Genomic DNA, 20,192 nt, shown 5'->3' on the forward strand with positions numbered 1-20,192 from the left:
TAAGAAGAAGGACAGACAAATCTGTAGTCATCGTAGGAGACTTTAACCCACATCTCTCAACGAATTTGCCTGAATTTAGCGAAGTCGCTAGAGGTGGGATCAATATACAAAATCAACTATATTTCTATCCATTGGCCACAAATATAAAACAACATTTTAAAACTAAAACCATTAAACTCCTAGACGATAACATAGGAGAGAATCGAGATGGCCTTGGGTTTGGTAATGACTTTTTAGATACAATACCAAAGAGACAATCCGTGAGAGAAATAATTGATAAGCCGGACTTTACTAAAATTTAAAATTGGTGCTCTGAAAAAGATGCTGTCAAGAAAATGGGAGGATAAGCCACAGATTGGGAGAAAATATTCCAAAGTCAAATCCGATAAAGGACTGTTATCCAAAACATGCAAAACTTTAAAACTCAACAATAAGAAAACAAACAATCCACCTAAAAAAAAAGGGGGGGAGCAAAAGATCTGAATAGACATCTCCAAATAAAATGTACAGATGGCAAACAAACATATGAAAAGGTGTTCGATGTCATATGTCATTAGAGAGTTGTAAATTAAAACCATAATGAGATGGGGTGGCTCCATAGTGTAGCGGTTAGCATGTCAGCTTTGCACACAGAAGGGCCTGGGTTCGTGCCCCAGGTGGAGCCACGGACCATACCCCACATGTGCCAGGCCCCTCAGGCCCCATGTGGGGGGAGATGCCCCCGCTTTCAGAGATCCAGTCCTTAAAAGGGAAACAGCAACATCCATAGGTCAAAGGTAGAAGTGTGTGTGTGGGGGGGGGGGTTAATGAGGAGGGGGAGATGAAATAATACTTGTACCTATTAAAACGGCCAAAATCCAAAACGCTGATAACACCAAATGCTGACGAGGATGTGGAGTGACAGAAATGCTCATTCTTTGCTGATGGGAATGAAAAAATAGTATAGCCACTTCAAAAGAAAATTTGGCAGTTTCTTATAAAATTAAACACACTCTTACCATATGACCCAGCAATCGCACTTCTTAGTATTTACCCAAGTGATTTAAAAATCTAAGTTCACACAAAAACCTGCACGGGGATGTTTATAGCAGCTTTATTCATAATTGCCAAACATGGAAACAACCAAGATGTCCCGCAATAGGTGAACAGGTAAATAAACTGTGTTAACATCCACACAGTGGAATATTACTCATTGCCAAAAAGACTCGACCCATGACATGACATGGAATAACTTCATAAATATTACTAAGTGAAAGACGCCAACATGAAAAGGCTACATACTATATGATTCCACTTTATGGCATTCTGGAAAAGGCAAACCTATAGAGACAGTAAAAAGGCCAAAGGTCACCAGAGATTAGGGAGAAGTAGGGATGAATAAGTAGAGCACAGAGGACTTTTAGGGCAGTGAGACTATTCTGAATGGTACCATAGTGATGGATACATGTTACTACACATTTGTCAAAACCCACAGGATGCACATCACCAAGAGTGATGTAAACCATGAATGCTGGGTGATCATGTATCGATGTAGTTTCACTGACTGAAATAAAGAGATGTTGATAGTGGGGGAAGCCGTGCGTGTATGGAGGCAGGGGACATATGGGAACTCTCTGTACTTTCCACTCAAGTTTCCTGTGAACCTAAAACTGCACAAGAAAATAAAATCTATTTTTAAAAATCAAGCCATCTATAAGAGTATCAAAAACATCGACTTCCTGGGAATAAATTAAACAAAAGGTGGGCAAGTCCTCCACACCAAAAAACTACAAAACATTATTGTATAGCAGTCATTAGGAAAATGCAAATAGAAACCACAATGAGATCCCACGACACACCCGCTAGGATGGCTGTAATTAAAATGACAAACAATAAGTGTGGGCCAGGATGTGGAGAAACTTGAACACTTTCCGCATTGCTGGTGGCAATGTAAAATGGTACAGCCGCTTTGGAAAACAGTTTAGCAGTTTCTCGAAAAAAGTTAAAGATGGAGTTACCATATGACCCAGCGATTTCACTCCTGGGCATACAATAACCAAGAGAATTGAAAATATGATATTCACAGCGGCACTACTCACAAAGGCCCCAAAGTGGAAAAAACCCAGATGTCCATCAACTGATGCATGGGCAAACAAAATGTGTATCTCCATACAACAGAATATTATGCAGCCAAAAAAAAGAAGTACCGATATGTGCTGCGGCATGGGTGAACCTTGAAAACGTTATGCTGAGTGAAAGAAGCCAGACACGAAAGGCTGCATGTTGTATGACTCCATCTGTATGAGAAGTCCAGCACAGACAAATGCAGAGACAGAAAGCTGATCGGTGGTTGCTGGGGGTTGGAGAGAGTGAGGAGTAGGGGAAAGACTATTAATGGATATGGGGTTTCTTTTGGGAGTGATAAAAATATCCCGGTACTAGATAGTGGTGATGACTGTATAGCTTTGTTAATATACTAAAAAAAAAAAATTTTTTTAACTCTAAATTCTACATTGTAAACGAGTGAATTTTGGCCCCACCCAAGCCTCATCCAGTTGCGTCCTCTGTGAGTCCTGTGACACTTGCTGAGCAGCTCCAAGACCCACACTGGTGGCAGCTAGCCTCAGTTTCCGGCATGACTTCTTGAGGCAACTATAAGAACAGCGTCTGGGGATTGCTTGCTGAATCTTAACAGGTGGCCCTGGAGGGGCACAAGTTGGGGCTAAACTTGGCGTGCAGCTGAACCCCAGTCATGGCAGTACCACTGGACACCTACTTCACAAATCCGTGCTAATACGACCAGGAGACTTAGGAGCTTTGATTAGGACATGGAAATAGACACAGAAAGGCAGCCAAAAATGGGAGGACAAAGAACAGAACAGAGATCCAGGAATAATGGAGTCAAGCAATCTACCAGATGCAGAGTTCAAAACACTGGTTCGAAAGATGCTCGGCGAAATTATGGGAAATGTAGGTGAACTCAACGAGCACTTTAACAAAGAGATAAAAACATAAAACTAGAAATGGAAATTATGAAAGGGAACCGGTCAGAAATAAAGAATACATTATCTGACATGAAGGAAATCAACAGACCGGATGAAGAAGAGGATCGAGCCACCAATATAGAGAATGGGAAAGCCAAGGACACACGATCAGAACAGCAAGAAAAAAGTAACCAAGAATATAATAATGATTTAAGGAGCCTACGGAACAAAATTAAGGGGTACCTGAAGAGGGAGAACAAGACGTCGAGAATATATTTGAAGAAATAATGATGGAAAACTTTCCTCACCTGGTGAAGGAAACAAACACGCAAGCCCCGGAAGCTCAGTGTCCCAGAAAAAGTGAACTCAAAGAGGCCCGCACACAGACACATAATTAAAATGCCAAAGGTTAAATACAGAGAGAGAATCTTAAAAGCAGCAAGAGAAAACCAGTTACATACAAGGGAGCCCCCATAAGACCAGCAGCCGATTTCTCAAAAGAAACTTTGCGGGACAGGAGGGCTTGGCACAAAATATTCAAAGTGATGAAAACACAGGATCTACGACCAAGAATACTTCATCCAGCTAAGCTATCATTTAGAGTTGAAGGACAAATAAAGAGCTTCCCAGACAAAAATAAGCTAAAGGTATTCATCAACACCAAGCCAGTATAAGAGGACTTGTTGAAGGGACTTCTTTAAGAGGAAAGAATATATTTATCAAAAACATGAAAAAGTAAAGGTCATCACTACATTCCTATCAATAAGTACTTCAAATGGAAAAGAAGTGCGTGCTCCAGCCAAAAGATAGAGTGGCTGAATGGATAAGAAAGCAAGACCCTTACATATGCTGCCTACAAGAGATGCACTTCGGGTTAAAAGACACACACAGACTAAAAGGAAGAGAATGGAGAAAGATATTGCCTTGATGGACCTAGAGGGTTTTGGGCTGAATGAAGTGAGTCAGCTAGAGAAAGATAAATGCCCCATGATTTCACATACATGTGGAATCTAAAGAACAAAATCAACAACAGCAAAAATGGAAACAAATTCATAGATACAGAAAATATTTTGAGGGCTACTAGATGGGAGGGGTTTTGGGGGATGGTGAATATGGGCAAAGGAATTAAGCACAGATGGATAGATACAAAATAGTCATGGAGCTATAAAGTGTAACATAAAGAAAATAGTCAACGATGTTGTAAAAAAATATGTAAGGGGGAAGAGGGGTGCTAGATTTAGTGGGGTGATCACTTTATGAGTTATATAGATCTCTAATCTCTACGCTATACAATATATTATTGTATGCCAACTATAATTGAAACTAATATATTATTGTATGCCAACTATAATTGAAAAAACTAATTGAATTGTACAATGTAAATATGAGCAACTAATTGTCTATTATATTTCAATAAAGCTGGGCAAAATAGTCTTAATTATAAAACAATCAAAAAATGAGTGAATTTTATCGTATGTGACTTTTATCGCAATTAAAATTTTTAAGTAGCATTCTTGTATGAAATCAAATAAGATCTAAATAAACCGAGGGACATACCATTTTTACAGACTCAAAGACAATATTATAAGCATACCAATTCTCAAATCACTCTACAAATTTAATGCGGTCTCAATCAAAATCCTAGAAGTTTTTTCCCTGATAAGCTGATTCTAAAATTTTTATGGAGAGGCAAAGGAAAAGCCATTTATATACAATACAAAAACAAAGAACAAAACTAGAGAACTTACTGTACCAGATGCCGAGAACTATTGTAAGTCTGGAAATTTCGATAATGGTGCTGGTGCAATAACAGACAGACAGACTAATGGAAGGGCATAGAGTTCAGAAACGACCCCACACCTGATCTGTGACAGAGCGACACTGCAGTGCCCAGAGGGAAGGACGATCTTTTCAAGAAATAGGGTTGGGTCAGCTGGATGGAATATGGGGGGAGGGGTGGTATGTACCGCAAGCCCCGTCATAGGTTCCTAAGCTGCTGAAAAAAAAAAAAAAAATTACCACCAATGTGTGGCTGAAAACAATAGAACTTTATTCCTTTACGGTTCTGGAGGCCAGAAGTCCCAAATCAGTATGGCTGGGCCAAAATCAAGGTGTCAGCAAGGCCAAGCCCCCTCTGGAGGCTCTGGGAGGGGACCTGCCTCTTACCTCTTCTGGCTTCTGGAGCTGCCGGCACGCCTCCCTTAATGGCTGTACCAATCCAATCGCAAGGCTAGCAATTTCAAATCTCTCCATCTCTCTCTGCTCCATCTTCATCTGGCTTCCATGTATGTGTGTGTAAAATCTCCTTCTGCCTCCCCTTTATAAGTATATATGTGGTTGCATTTAAGTCTCAACTAGAAAATTCAGGCTAATCTCCCCATTTCGTGATCCTTAAATTAATCAAACCTGTAAAGGTAACTAACGTTCACAAACCCAGGGATTAGGATGCGCCCATCTTTCGAGAGCCTGTTTTTCAGCCTACCACAACCCCTACCTCACACTACAAACAAAAGTAAATTCCAGACCCAAATATGAAAGCCTAAAACAATAAAGCCTCAGAAGAAAGCACAACGGAACAGCTTCACGACCTTGGAACAGGCAGTTTTTTTAAACCAAAAACTAAAGCACTAACCATTAAAAAAAGTTACATTGGACTCTATTAAAACTAAGAACTATGTTCAACACCAAGAAAAAAGTACCTTTGGACAACCCAAAAAGTGGGAAGGATATTTGCAACAAAAATATATAGCAAAAAAAACTACTCAGAATAAATAAAGAACTACAAATCGACATGAAAAAGGCAAACATCCCAACAGAAAAATGGGCAAAAGACTTGCAGATAAAAGAGAATAGCCAAAATGGCCAATAAACACATGAAAAGACGCTCAGCTTCATTAGTAATCAGGGAAATGCAAATTGAAACCACAACACAATTGCACTATACACTGGCCATAACGGTTAAAATGAAAAAGGCAGACAATACCACAGGCGGGTGGCATGTGGAGTAATCGGAGCTTACTGGTGGCAATGTCAATTGTCACTGTCACTTCGGAAGACTTTTTGGCAGCTTCTGCTGAAAGAGAACACATGCAGACCTTTGACCCAGCACTCCTATGTCTAGGTATATACCCAACAGAAACGTGCGTACGTATTCACCGAAAGACACATACCACACTAGAATGTTTGCAGCGACGCTGTTCGTAATAGGCAGAACCTGGAAATTACCCAAAGGTCCATTAGTAGTAGAATGGATAGAACAAAGTCTGGTATATTCGCACACTGGAGTACTACACAGCGATGCGAATAAATATCACACAACTACCGGGAGCAGCGCAGACGGACCCCACAGACACACTGCTGAGTGGAAGCAGCTGCACAGAGAAGAGGATGTGATTCCTCGGACAGGGAAAAACAGATCCAGGTCGGAGAGGCTGGGACAGCGGTTCCCCCGGTGGAGAGTTAGAAGCGGGCACAGGGGGCTCATGGGGGCTGGTTGTGTTCCGTCTTTGTCTGGGTTCTAGCTGCATGCTGTGTTCATGCTGCATACACTTAGAATGTGTGTGTGTGTGTGTGTGTGTGTTGTATGTCAGTAGAAAATGGTACCCGTCCAAAGCAAATTATATGTAATCATATGAATTCAAAGCAAAAACGTCATTAAGTGACAAAAGCAAGTGCAGAAATGTATATTCCATGCCACCTTTTGTTTTTAAAAAATGAAGGTGGGGGTGGGATTATATATGTGTGGCCGGGTACATGCAAACATCCCCCATCCCTGGAAGAATGCAGAAGGAAATTGTGCTCAGCTTACTGCCTTTAGGAGGGGAACTGGAGGCCTGTAAAACTGGAGGCCCAGGAAGTATAAGTGTGTGTATGTGTATATATATATATATATATCTTTTTTTAATTACCAAATAGTTCACACATATGAAGACATTTATAGAAAAACAAGGAACACCTAAAAAAAAAAAAGCAAACTGAAAAAAGACTAACGTTTGAAAGTACTCCGAGGCAGCGAGGTCCACGGGGTACCTCAGCAAAAGGCTGAGTTATGGGTTCTTCCGGTTTCTCTTGGGGTCTGAGAACTGGAAGGGGCTTCCTTGGGGGGCGGGGGACTCACGTGCACCCCACCCCTTACCGATGGGGAAGCGGAGACCCTGAGAAGTCGCGGGGCATGTCGTCGATGTCTACAGGCTCCGCCCCACTGCCATGCACCTCTTTGGGTTTTGCTGGAGGCTTTGGAGTCGGACGGGCGTGGAAGGTCGTGCGACTGTGGCATGTATCAGTCTCTCTGAGTGGGGTCTCCTCGTCTGGAAACATGAGGGTAATAACCCCACTTCATGCTGAGGCCGTGAGGAACAGACCGATGTGCGTGCAGTGGCTGGCGGACAGCAGGAGCTCTGGAAGGGGCGGGACCTGCAGTCAGCAGGGCAGAAACCAACCTGGAGCCTCTGCCCGCACGTCTCTGAGAGGGCCGCACGGTGGCGCCCGTTCCCTACAGGACCCCCATGCTCCCAGCTTCTGAGGGCATTGGCTCCCGGAGAGAAGCAGGGGAGCAAGGAGGGAGCCACATCTGCACACCCGTACACACGCTTCGGCCCCTGGGGGTGGAAGGTAAACCTGGAAGGGGTCCCCGCTCAAGCAGGCAGGACTGGAGGGGCTGGGAGGCCCAGAGGAGGGAAGAGGAGAGATGCTCTTCATCTGGGATTGCACTTAGGGGTTAGAATTCAGGATCTTGTAATGTGTTGAATGGTGGCCCCCAAAAGGTGGTTGCACCCAGAACTTGCATATGTGACCTTATTTGGAAAAGTCCCTACAGATGTAATTAAGAAAAGGATCTCCAGATAACCTATCCTGGATTATCCCCCAGTGGGCCCTAAATCCAATGACAAGTGTCCTTATCACTAACACAGAAAGGGCCATATGGAACCAGAGGCAGAGATTGGAGTGATGCAGCCACCGCCAAGGAACCCGTGGAGGCACCAGGAGCTGGAATCCTCTTAAGAATCCCAGAAGAAAGGCACCCCTACTGTGTGCAGTTCACAGGTGGGCCGAAGAACTAACTTCAGGAGTGGCAGAAGGACCTGAACCAAACCTGCATGGTCATTCCTCCGCGTAGGGGCCTCGGAACTGTGGCACTGAGCTGGCGCAACCTCCCCTTATCCACGCCGCAACCGCCCAGCTCCAACTTGCTCTCTCTCCCGTGGATTCTGAATTTTGTAAACACGATTACCGGATTTTCTCCCTATCAAGGAAGCTCCTGGAAAACCCCACTTTACGTGGTAACAGGCACAATGTAAGGGGTTCGATAAACTGGAATGAATGAGTGAATGAGTGAATGGTTTCCAGGGCTGTCAGGTCCTGGGGATTTCTCGTCCTCAAAGAAAAGATGAATTATGCAAATTTTCTGGAACCAGACTTTTTGCCTCCTCCCTTCCACTCTCCCCCAATCCGAGCCTCTTGCCCAGGTTTCTGGGAGGACACCGGGCTTTCTGGAAAATGCCCCAGGCACTCTAGTGGCCCGTTTCCTGATTGCAGCTGAATCTAGGGCTTAAAGCTGGTGAATCACCAGCAGCCACCAGCCAGGACGTGTTAGGGTGTCAGGCAGGAAGGAGAAGCCAGCTACTTGTCAACCTCCCCCTACTCCTGCCACCCCCAACTTTGTCATCACTGTGTGACCTCCCCAGCCCCTGGAGCCTCTGTGATACTAGCTTTCAGTGCAGGTGATGTTGAGGAACCCCTAGAATGCCCCCCTTCCCCTTTCTCCAGCACCTGCCACTCCCAGGTCCCAGAGAACCCACAGCCCAAACAGTTCCCAAGCCCTGGTCTCAACAACCCATTGGTGACCCCAGGGAAGTGCTGCATCCCTTTTTTGGGCACAGGGAAACCAGCTCAGGGAGCAGGAACTACCTGAGACCGCCCGCAGGAAGTAAGCAGGACACAGGAAGCTGAATCTTAGCTTTCTGCCTTCCAGGGGCATTTCAAGCAGGATTAGCCATTGGCCATTTCTTGATTCAAGGGTCACAACCTTAGAGGACAAAGGAGTAACAAGTATGTATTCCCAGGTCCTACCCCAAGCTGCCTGGAGGCAGTCCCACAGGCTCAAGGCAGGTGGGGAAATTACAACCCAATGGTTTAGGGCACAGTCAGGTTCAAATCTCAGGCTGACTCCTGACAAATCACAGAGTTCTTGCAACCTCACGCAAGTTTCTTAGCTTCTGTAAGCTTCAGTTACCCCATCGGTAAGATGGGAGAGACTCTAAGTACCTACACATCTTTAGATTGTCGTTAAGTATCCTAGGAGTCAACGCAGAAGGGCTTAGAGCAGGTGGTGCATGCCCAGTAAAGAGCGGCTTTTTAAAAGGGGATTTTGAAGGAATTGGTTTCCAAGAAGGAAGCATTTGGAGCGAATCCCTGTTCTCATCAGAGAGGAATGTTCCCCACACCTGTCTCTAGAAGGCTCAGTCCTGGGGCTTCCTTATAAGTCCCAGGCCTGTCCCACCCAGACCTGCCAGTACAGAGTGTAGGGGGTAGAAAGCTGATATTTTTAACTCGAGTCCAGAGGGTCCACTGAATTAGGTAAGTCTGGGAATCCCAGGGGCTGAAGATCAAATCTTTTTTTGAAACCTCTTCTGGTGACACACCTCACCCACCTGTCAGCATGTCCTTGGAGAAAAACCAGCTTTCTCTTTTTCCCAATTAGTAATAATACTTGTTAACTGGGATAAGCACTGGCTAGGGCTTGGTGTTTGCTAGACGACCGCCGTCCACCAACAGCCCGCTGAGGCCGCTCCTGTCTTTAGCCCATTTTACAGGTGGAAACAGGCTAGGGAAATTAATAACTTGTCCAGGGTCACAAAGCTGGAACTTGACAGAGCCAGGAAGGACTCTATTCACCACCATGGTGTGGCCCGTGCAAGCAGCTCCAGTGTCTTGGGGCGAGGTGCTTAGGTGCTCCAACCTGGAGCAGGCCTCTCAGGAGCTAGAAAGCCTGAGGCAGCTTCGCAGAGCTACAGGCCAGGGTCCCGGGCAGTCTCCAGGCCCTTCCCCTCACAGCCACATCGAAGGACTCCCCTCCACCTCCTGGCCCTGGGCAAAAGAGGGCGCTCTGGAGCCCCGCAGGCTGTGAATGATTTCGTCCCCACCCACACCCCATCCCGCCTCTCCAACAAATCTCCTAGCACTCACTCGCCCGCGCCTTGCTCCAGCCCCATCATGGCTTCAGCATTTCCCTGGGAAAGCTGTGCCTCTGACCATGCTGTTTCCTGGAGCCCACACGTCTCTACTAATTTTAGGCTTCCATGTTGAGAGAGTGGCCTCCTTCCAGGAAGCCCCCCGTGACTGCCTCCTCTGTGTTAGCTGGCTCCTCACCACCGCTGCCCCCTAGGGGATGACTGACCCCAGCACTGCCGATGTTGTATCCTAAGGGTCTGTCTACAGTACTCTGAGCCGAGAGGTGTGGGGTATGGAGGGGAGGCAGAAGACAGTTGTCACTCACCTTCTGGGTTCAGTAAGAGAAGAGAGACAGGGAGAGTCTCCCTCTTCCCCGCTTCTTCCAGCCGGCCTTGACCCTCAGGCCCTTGGTCAATACCTGTTGGGCAACCCAATCACCAGATTGGCCAGGGCTGCCTGAAGGGGGAGGAGGACATGGCTGTTTGCTTCCCCAGGGGCACCTTTGGCCAGCCCCACCCCTCTGGCTGCTCCCCCACCGCCACCCTTGGAGCAGGGGCTCTGAACACAGAGGTATTTTTTGAGGTGTGAAGTGGCCTCTTGGTCTGAGTGAGGCATGGAGGCCTAAGCCGAACAGTGCCGAAACAAGGCTGAGAGAGTGAGTCGCTGGCCCACCCCGCTCCCCAGAGAAGAGAGACTGAGGCTGCCAGAGCCTGGTCAAGCCAGAGCTGGAGCCCGGCGGCCCCAGTGGGGCTGGATGGGGTCTGGCCTCCTCCTTCTCAGCGCCCTCAGCCCCTCCCCCATCAAAGCAGGGCAGGGCTCCCAGACTTTCGGGGGCTGGGCCCTGGAGCCATGGATGCTTCCTGCGGACATTCGACTCCCACATTCCTGGCCTTTCTAAAGACTCCTCCTCTCCTCCTCCCTTCTCGCCCTCCCCACGGTAGGGGGAGGGCAGTGGCCTGGGTCTGAGCTAGCTGCCTGCGGCCTATAAGGATATGTGGGGGCCTCTCTGGGAGCAACTGAGGTCTAGACTAAAGGGGCTGCCGGGAGGGCTGTCTGAGGCACCGCCCTGGGGGTCCTTGCGATTCTCATAAACAGGAAGTCGTCCACCGGCCCCTCCCTCCCCCCAGACAGGCCCCTGTGTGTGCAGATGCTGGCTCTGGAGGCCCAGCGGCCCTTGACCTCTCCGGCTGCTTCCTGTTGGCTGGGCCAGAGGAGAGAGGAAGACAGGAACGACCTGAGATGGGGAGAGGCCTGAGGGAGTGTGAGCGCAGAGGAGAAAAGTATAGAGAGGCTGGGAGGGGAAAAGCCAGAGCAAGCCTGGAGCGTAGTAGGCACTCGAGAAATAATGTGGTCCGAGGTTGGGTAAGGAGGAGAGGGGCTGCTGCTCTGAGAGCAGCGCAGCTGGGAGGAGGAGAGGCTGGAGGTTCCCGTCCTGCCGTCGCCAAGGCCTAGCGCATAGTAGGTGCTCAGTAAATGCCTGAGACCTATTGTTTAGGATAGGTGGAGAGGGAGTGTTCTTGGGAGAGCAACGCTGTTGGGGGGCGGGGAGAATGGGGCTCCCCCGGTCTGGCTGCTCCCTGTGGGTGGACAGCCCCCAAACCTCAACATCCTATTGTCCCTGTCTGGCCCCCACCCCGCCCCATGGCAGGCTGGGCCAGGCCACTGTCTCAAGGCCCTTTATTTTTAAAATCCCTGTGGTGTTCCCACCCCAAACCGAAGGAGCAGTGCCAGCCACAGATCCGCCTTCAGCCTGGGCTTGAGGCCCAGAGGCCCCTGGGGGGTGGGGCATCCGGCCACCCGGCAGCTGTCGATGCAATTCTGGGAGGGCTACTGGGCCGGCCAGCCTGCCTCAGCAGGGAGAGGGGGCCCCTGGGATGCCCCCCACACTGGCACAGGGTGTTAGCCCAGAGGCCTGCTAGGGCAGCAACCTGACTTTGTTCAATCCAGGGGCTTATTCTCCTCTAAATCAAATCTTTGTCTCCCCCCATTCCACCAAACAGATATGTGCACGGCACATAGTATGCGTAAGGAAGGAGGCACGGGCCTGACCTTGTGAGGGGGACAGGTGGGCCCTGCAGAGGGTGCTGACAGTGAAGCTGTGGGGCAGTTCTGGAAAGAGCCCCCAACAGACTCCATTCCTCCTTGGTCATGTGGCCTAGGGAAGGTCATCTGGCCCCTGTGAATCCCGGGCTCCTCCCTGTAAGATGGGGTAATAATAGCCACCGAGGAAGGCTGGAGTCCATCTCCAGACAGAGCAATGAAGAAGGCAGTCCAGTCCCTCCCTCCTGGCGCTGAAAGACCTACATAAACAATAGGCATGGCATGGGCCTCGAAAGAAGAGTGCTAATGGGGCCAAGGGCAGGGGACAGTTAATTTAGGTGAGCGGTCTGGTAGGCTTCTCAGCAGGTGACACTTGAGCTCAGAAGACAGCCTTTCACTCATCTGGGGCGAAAATGCGCTGGGCGGAAGGAATAGGAGCGTAAAGGCCCTGAGGCAGGAGGTGGCAGGGTGACCTGCAGGAGGTGGCAGGGTGACCTGAGCTAATGGGTATGGAAGGACTTTGTAAACCCGCAAAGACTTGCACCTGCACCGGGAAGGTGGTATTATTGTTACTGTCGCTGCGTCAGACCTGGAGAGGAGGCGGAGATGTCGGGCAGACTCGGGCCCCAGCTGAGCGCGGAGATGTCGGGCAGACTCCGGCCCCAGCTGAGCGTTGCCTCTGCATCCTTCCCTCCTCGCTTACTCCAGCTGGAGAACGCCAGACTGGCTGGCCAGCCCGTGCGTGCGGGCCCTTGAACTACAAAGGTGGTTCACTCCGGCCCGACTTGTTTTCTCCTTTGATCCTCCCAACAACAGCTCTGAGTGAGGTAGGGTGGACTGGGCTTATTATCACTGTATCCATTTGATGGACCAGGAAACTGAGGTCGGGGGGGATGGGCAGCTGGCTGAGATCGCCTAGCTCATTAATGGCAAAGCTGAGCCACGCGCCCAAGCAGCCTGGCTCCCAGACTAATCCGTTCTCCCTGCAGTGGCCTCTTGGTTCCCTAGCCTTGATCCCCCCCAAAAAAAACATTTCCCTGCCTCACCCTAGCATCTGTCCCAGCACCCACAAACCAGCACAGACTCTGCCAGGAGGTACCAGCCACCCTCTAGGCTTTAGCCAGAGAAGAATGTGGCCTGACCCTCCCCATGGGAGCTCTGGCCAGCAGGCCTTGGCAGAAGAGAAGCCGGCTGAGTCAACAAGAGGCTGGCAGGGGCGCAAGCTGCCCACCGGGGTGGAGTCAGAGATCCAGAGGGGCCTGCCCACTGCCCACCCCTCACTCTCCATGAGCCCCTCCCCCTTGCTTGTCTGGGCACCAGCCAACCCAGTTAACCCCTGCAGGTCTGACAGGAGGATGCTCTAGAGAGCATCAATTGACCAATCACCCTGTGGAAAGATGCTGTGAGACCTCGTATAGGTCGCTTCACCTCTCTAAGCCGGTTTCCTCACCTGTGAGATCCTCTACTGACCCGTGAGGGTGTGGTTGAAGTCTTTACAAATTAATAAAGGTTACGCTACACATAAAACGATACGAGCCATTGTGTCTCGTCCCCCCTCTGGAGCTGAGGCACAAATTCCCGAGTTCAAAGGCGATAGCCGTGCCCTGTTGCCAGGGGCCGAGTTGGCGCTTAGTGAGAGCTTGTGTGATGTGACAGTTAAATTCATGACACAACTCGGAAATACACAAGGAGCCTGAACATCTGTAGCAGCTACGATGCGCCCCCAGCCTGGGTCTGCGGAGCTCCTCCCCAAGCTGTCCTTTGATCAGGGCTTTTCTTTCCCGTTTTACAGACGAGAAACTGAGGCAGAGGGAGGCTAAGGAATTTGCCCACGATCCACAGCTGAGACTAGTGGGAGGTAGGTCTTCTGACTCCTGGGGAGACACTTGGAAAGGGGGGACAGCCAGGGGCATCTGTGTGCAGCCCCGGCAGGAGGAAAGAGGAGCAGTGGGCAGAGGTTATGAGGAGTTCATTTCTGTTCCATTTCAGGGAGAAATTCTTGACTAACAGGGCTGTCCTCTTGGAGTGAGCGCCTCATCACCAAAGAGGTATAAGTAGAGGCAACACGCATCAGTTAGGGATGCTTCTGAGCCATCCCGGCCCCAGGAGGATGTGTGTACAATACACAGGTCATTCCCACATTCTGAGAGCGAGATAATGGCCCCGTAGTGGTCTCCAAGCCTTTGCCCTCAAAGCAGCAGGACACCGGGGATGCCGTAGACTGGGCTGGAGTCCAGAGGAACCACCTCCAAGCCGTGAGAGGTTGAGGAGATAACTTTACCTCCTCGGCCTCAGTTTCCTCCTCTGGTATTGTGAGGATTAGAGCAAATGCAAGGAAAGCACTTGTCTAGCACTTAAGAGATGCTGAGTATTAATTAAGCGTTAGCTCCCCTCACTTCTGATAAGCTTCCTCTCATCATCAGTCTGAGAAAGGGACGAGCAAACCGGGAGCTAAGAAGTGGTGGAGGTGGAGGACCAGTGGATGAACCCGGGACTCAGCCAGGAGTGGTGCCTGGTCGATTTCCAGCTCTGTGGGAAACAGGCAGGTGCCCCGAGCAAGCTGCTTTCCGTCTTCTGTTTCTGTGTCTACAAGGAGATCACGCACGTGAAAACCTTTCATCGACCCAAGTGGGCCAGCTTTTGTGAGAAGAAAACAGACGGACCCAAGCTTCCAGGAATGAGCCCGTGGTCATGGAGGTGAGTAGGGAGCCCCTACCCTACCCAGGCAGGGCCACGTGAGACCCCACGGGCTGGGCTGCAGGAGGAGGTGATGCTAGAGATGGTCAGGGCAAGGCAGGGCTGGCCCCCAGCCCACTGGCCTATCTGTCAACCCAGGCTGGACGGCAGAGAATAGACCATTGTTTCTGCTCCTCAAACACTTTTCCTGCCCCTTCCTTGCCCCTCCCCTCTCCGCCCCACCCCCCTCACGTTGAGAGCGAAGATCTCCTGGAGGACCCTCCCCACTGCCCTCACCTCTAGGCTCCTGGGTGCCGGGCCCAGCTCTGGAGAACCCAGTCCCATCACCCCTGGGATGGCAGGGTTACCTGGCCCTGACCCTTCTGCTGTTCGTCCCCACCCCCTGCAGCTACAGGAGCCTCAGACCCTGACTTCCCCCTCCATCCATCCATCTGACTGTCCTCCTCAAGGGTGGAGCCGGAGGAACTGACCCCACATCCTTCCTCAGTTCCTGGCCAACTTCTTGTCCTGTTCTCCAGGAGAAAGGGAGCCTGGCGGGGTGGGGGCCCTGCCCCGCCCCCATTTCCCTGCGGAGCAGTGAGGGGACGAAAGCTGAGTCGGCCTGGAAGGCTCCAGCTGAGAAAACGCTTCCACACAGCCAGCCCCTTTCCCAGAGCTGGAATTCCAGAGGCGTTTCCGGCCCTGACAGCTGCTGCCTCCAGAGCCAGGCTCTCCCTGTGGGCCTCGAGGCCACGCCCTCCAAAATACCCATGGGATTAACTCTCATCCTGACGCTACTGGCTCCCAAGAACCCACTCACACCCAGGCAGCACCACCAGAAACAGCTATCGGGACAGCCAGGGACTAATCTGCCATCACCTGGCCCCCAGGCCACCTGCCAGCCCCAGGCAGGGCCCCGACTCCCAGCATCTCAGTCATCACTCTGGCTAATGATTCCTCATGTGCACACACTCCTGCCAGACACACACACTTGGTGCACCCCGCCTGGCTCTCACGCCTTCTGATTTGCACAGGCTGTATAAAGCTCCGTCCCACCTCCTTCAGGCAGCCTTCCTGGAAGCCCTGCCAAGTTTGTGCTCTGTCTGAGCCTTAACTGTCTGTGAGCCTGTCTGTTATATCCTGCTAGGCTGGGAGCTGGCACACAGTAGGCACTCAGCAGGTGCTCACACACACTAAGGCAACTATGAGGACTCCCAGCTCCACTGCGGACTTGCTGTGTCCCCAGATGCCCTCTGAGGCCCTGAAACTCCCCACCAAGTGTTGACTCTAGGGACTCTGGGGCAGGAGGAAGGGACCAGAAGGCTAAGGTTCCTTCCAGGAGGGTCTCCATCCCCTACTCCCTCAGAGCGCATTTCTGTTCTCAAAGTCAGCCAGGGGGAAAAAAACGTTGGGCAAGGTTGCCGCCTGGCTTCCTCTAATGAGGAAACCCCCAACAAGGATTCCAAGGCAACCCAAGGTCTGTGACCGCTAAGGGCAGCTCTCACTGGGGGCAGGACAGTGGCCCGGCCTAGCCCATGCCACAGAGGGCCCTCCCACACCCCTCCTCCCTCAGCACCGTGTTCAAGGCCTCTCTCCCCAGCTCCATGGTAGATCATTCCCAGCTCACCTTCTACCCCCCCCTAGGGCTGCTCTCTCCCCAGCTCTACCAATGGGCAATCTTACCCCAAAACACAAGGCCCACTTCGAATGCCACCTCCTCCAGGAAGCCTCCCTGGCCCCTTCTACTGTTGTTTTGGTCCTTCATCTCCACCAATATCCTGGCCTCTGTCTTCCTCTCCAGACTATGACTCTTGAGAGCAGGCACTGCTTTTCTTACTCATCGCCACCACCTCACAAGTCACCCAGCTGAGCCCTGGCCCATAGCAGGCACTTATTTAACGTGTGTTAGATGAAATCACCTCCCAGGCAAAGGAAAATGATAACAATAGCTACTCTTCCTTGACCATGGACCATAGGTCAGGCAGTGAACTTCATGGCTCATCACAGACAATGCAAATGAGTCCCCAGGCAAGGAAGTGGCTTGTCCAAGTTCACTCTGCAAGTGAGAAGCAAAGACAGGCTTGAATTCTGGTTTGTCAGATTGAAAATGCATGCTGGGTCATAGAGGTGGGAGCATGGAGGAGCCCCCTCGGCCCACTGCCAGTCTCCCCTAGCACAAACCTCTTGGAGAATGCAACACTCTCCCTCCCCCTGCAATGCCCAGGCATGTCTGAGCCCCTGCCAGGAGCCCAGCCCATGGAGAGGGTCCTTGGAGTGGTCCCAGGAGGAGGACGCCTGCCCTAATGGTGCTTGTAGTCCAGTTGGGGGTCAAGGATCCGCCCCCCTTTCTATGCTGGCCATGACCGTTTCTCCAAACATGCCAGGAACACAGATACCACTGTCTTGTTGAAGATCTCACATGGCAACAGATGCCAATATGGAGGATGGACCAGGTGCCGGGGAGAGGCTCACTCTGAAGGAGGACCTCCAGGGGCAGGTGACATTCCAAAACACCCTTCAAGGATATTTTGCCCAAGGGGAAACCACTGATGAAGGTAAGCGGGGTTTCCGCATGTGAGAAAGATGAGGATATGCTCAATGAGCCATGCTGGTCGGCAGAAGCCAGGTGTGAGTCAATGTAAGAGCATCACAGGATGGACAAGGAAATGAGTGGGCGAATCACGGAGGGCCAAGTGGAGGGACAAGTGGGTGGGTAGGCAAGTACAGGGGTGGGCAGTAGGCCAAGGGATGCTGGACGGAATAGGTGGACAGATACATAGGTAGATAAATGGGTGGAGGTAGAGGGGTGCATGGCGTGGTGGATGGATGGGCGGGGCTGAATGGACAGGCGTGTAGGCAGTGGATCAACTGAGGGGTGGGTACGTGGTTAGGTGATTGGATGAGTGGGAGGTAGGTCAGTAGATGGATGGGTAAAGGGGTGGGTAAATGGAGGAGTGGGTAGAGGGTAAAGACACGTGTATGGGCAGTGGGTAGATGGATGGACTGACAATTGCATCTGGGGGTGGATGGACATTCAAAAGAGAGAGGACTCGGCAGACCCATCGATGGGTCAATGAGCAGATATATAACGCTACGTTCACTGCAGTGCTATTTATAATAGCCAAGATATGGAAGCAACCCAAGTGCCCATCGATCAAGGATTGGATAAAGAAGTTGTGGTACATATATACGATGGAATATTACTCAGCCATAAAAAATGAAGTCTTACTATTTGCAACAACATGGATGGACCTAGAGGGTATTAGCTAAGCGAAATAAGTCAGACAAAGACAAATACCATACGATTTCACTTAATTTAAGGAACAAAATAAATGAACAAACAAAACAAAACAGACTCATAAATACAGAGAGAAAACTGGCGATTGCCAGATGGGAGGGGTGGTTTTGGGGGCTGGGTGAAAAAGGTGAGAGGATTAAGAAATACAAATTAGTAGTTACAGAATAGTCACAGGATGTAAAGTACAGCATAGGGAATATGGTTAATAACATTGTAATAATTACGTATAGTGCCAGGTGAGTGAATGCTAGACTAATCAAGGGGATCACTTTATAAATGATATAAATGTCTAACACACCTGAAACTAATATAAAATAATATTGAATTTCAATTCTAATTGAAAAATTAAAATTAAAAATGAGCAGATGCATAAACTGACCAAAAGCCCAGTCAGGCTTTGGGATGGAAAGTGCGCATGCTCCCTAGGGAGGGGCTGGGCGGGGGGCTGGTAGATGTGGCCAAACCAACTCTTTCAGCTCAAGGCTCCCACTCCAAACCTCGCTGGAGCCTGGTGGGCCGCCAGTGGCATTCCTGGGTCCCTACGAGGCAAGCGCCCCTCTCTAGTTGTGCCCTGCCCCCTCTGCCCTAATTCCCTGCCCAGAACTGACTCCTTCCCATAAGCCCCATGCTTCACCCCTCTGCAGGGGTGAGTTGAGGGGGCAATTGAGCTCTGTGATATGGCCCAAGGGGCCTGGTTCCTCCAGGAAAGGGGAGAGATGGGGATTTCCGAGTTGAGTTCCGGGCAGGCTGTCCCACCTCTCAACCCCCAGTCCCCAGCTGGCAGGCATTCGTTCTGCATTCTGCACGGTGATTACAGCTTTGCCAGGGTTAACCCCTGCGTTCCTGAGCACAGCCTCTGGACAGGGGAAGGCAGGGGACCACAGACAACTGGGGGAGGAGGAAACCATGGGAAGCGGGCACCACCCATCCTTGCATCCTTCACAGGGGTTCCCCAGACCCGTCCCTTTCTCCCATTTTCCAGAGCGAAAAACCGAGTTGGATCCTTAAATCAGGATGGAACCCAGAACAAGAACTCAGCCTACACAGAGAGGAACTTCTAGTTGGAGAAAAGCTTTGAACGAGGGAAGCGAGCCCTTCCAGCCTCAGTTTACCCATCTGTAAAATGGGGCAAAGGATTCCTGACTCATAGGTTGCCTTGCGGTGAGCTGCCAGAGACAAAGTGACCGGCGCGTAGTAGGAAGGTCCCCTGCCCACCCCTGGCCTGGAGCCAGAGGACGGAGCGAGTGTGTGAGAGGGTGTAACCATTTTCATTTAGACCACTTTCTTAGCCACTCTCTGGGACTCACAACAAGTAGTAAATGCCTGTTAAGTACCAATATCCGCACTGGAGTTATACTCGTTTACGGATAGACAAGAAACTTGCAGCTCAGAGAGGCCAAGTGATGCGATGGCTGGGAAGCTGATGGCCAGGATTTGGGTTCAGGGCCTCTGACACTGCACCAAACTGCTCCTTTCCAAGCGGCTCTGAGGACCCTCTGACCAGGGCAACCTAGAGTAATTCGTCTAACCAGGTCACCTTTGAGAGTGAAAGGAAGTGCTATTAATAATTACACTGGGACAGCAGGCCTCATCTGGGACCGTCCTGGACCAGCCAGAAAGTGTGGACATCCTGCCTCAGTGGGCGGCTTTGGGCAAGTCACTCCACTCCTCCCGCAAAGGGGCATGACGGCAGCCAGTCCCGATGGGGCTCTCACGAGGATTAAATGTAGTGATGCATGTAAGAGGCTGTAGAGCCGGATGCGTATTAGATGTTCAATAAATGCTGGTTACTACTACTGCCTTCGTGCCCGTCCTTCCAGTCCATTCTGTGCTCACGCGAGAGCTTCCAAATACACACCTGACTAACCTGCCGGCTGGCTCCCCATCCCTGCTTCAGTGAGGCTGGACACCTGGCCCAAGGTGAAGCCCGCAAGATCTGGCCTAGTTCTCTCCCAGCCCATGACTGTGTCCCCTACCCATTGGTCCCTGCCTCTCAGCGGCAGCCTCTCCTCCCCCTCCCCCATGCTCTGCTGTGCCTCTGAGAC

The 20,192-nt window shown here is 50.5% G+C and overlaps 2 long non-coding RNA genes across 2 annotated transcripts; both read left to right on the forward strand.

Annotated features, from left to right (window-relative positions):
• The first annotated feature begins 11,260 nt into the window (after positions 1–11,260).
• Positions 11,261–14,462, forward strand: LOC107519224. Its single transcript, XR_004955952.1, has 3 exons — positions 11,261–13,000; positions 13,966–14,031; positions 14,163–14,462. It is a non-coding gene; the product is annotated as an uncharacterized LOC107519224 (long non-coding RNA).
• Positions 14,463–14,487: 25 nt separating this feature from the next.
• LOC107519225 lies at positions 14,488–20,082 on the forward strand. Its single transcript, XR_001599061.2, has 3 exons — positions 14,488–14,870; positions 17,234–17,404; positions 19,130–20,082. It is a non-coding gene; the product is annotated as an uncharacterized LOC107519225 (long non-coding RNA).
• Positions 20,083–20,192: the final 110 nt, after the last annotated feature.

This window comes from Rousettus aegyptiacus, unplaced genomic scaffold (genome assembly GCF_014176215.1).
Source record: "Rousettus aegyptiacus isolate mRouAeg1 unplaced genomic scaffold, mRouAeg1.p scaffold_m13_p_2, whole genome shotgun sequence".
NCBI classification, from domain to species: Eukaryota; Metazoa; Chordata; class Mammalia; order Chiroptera; family Pteropodidae; genus Rousettus; species Rousettus aegyptiacus.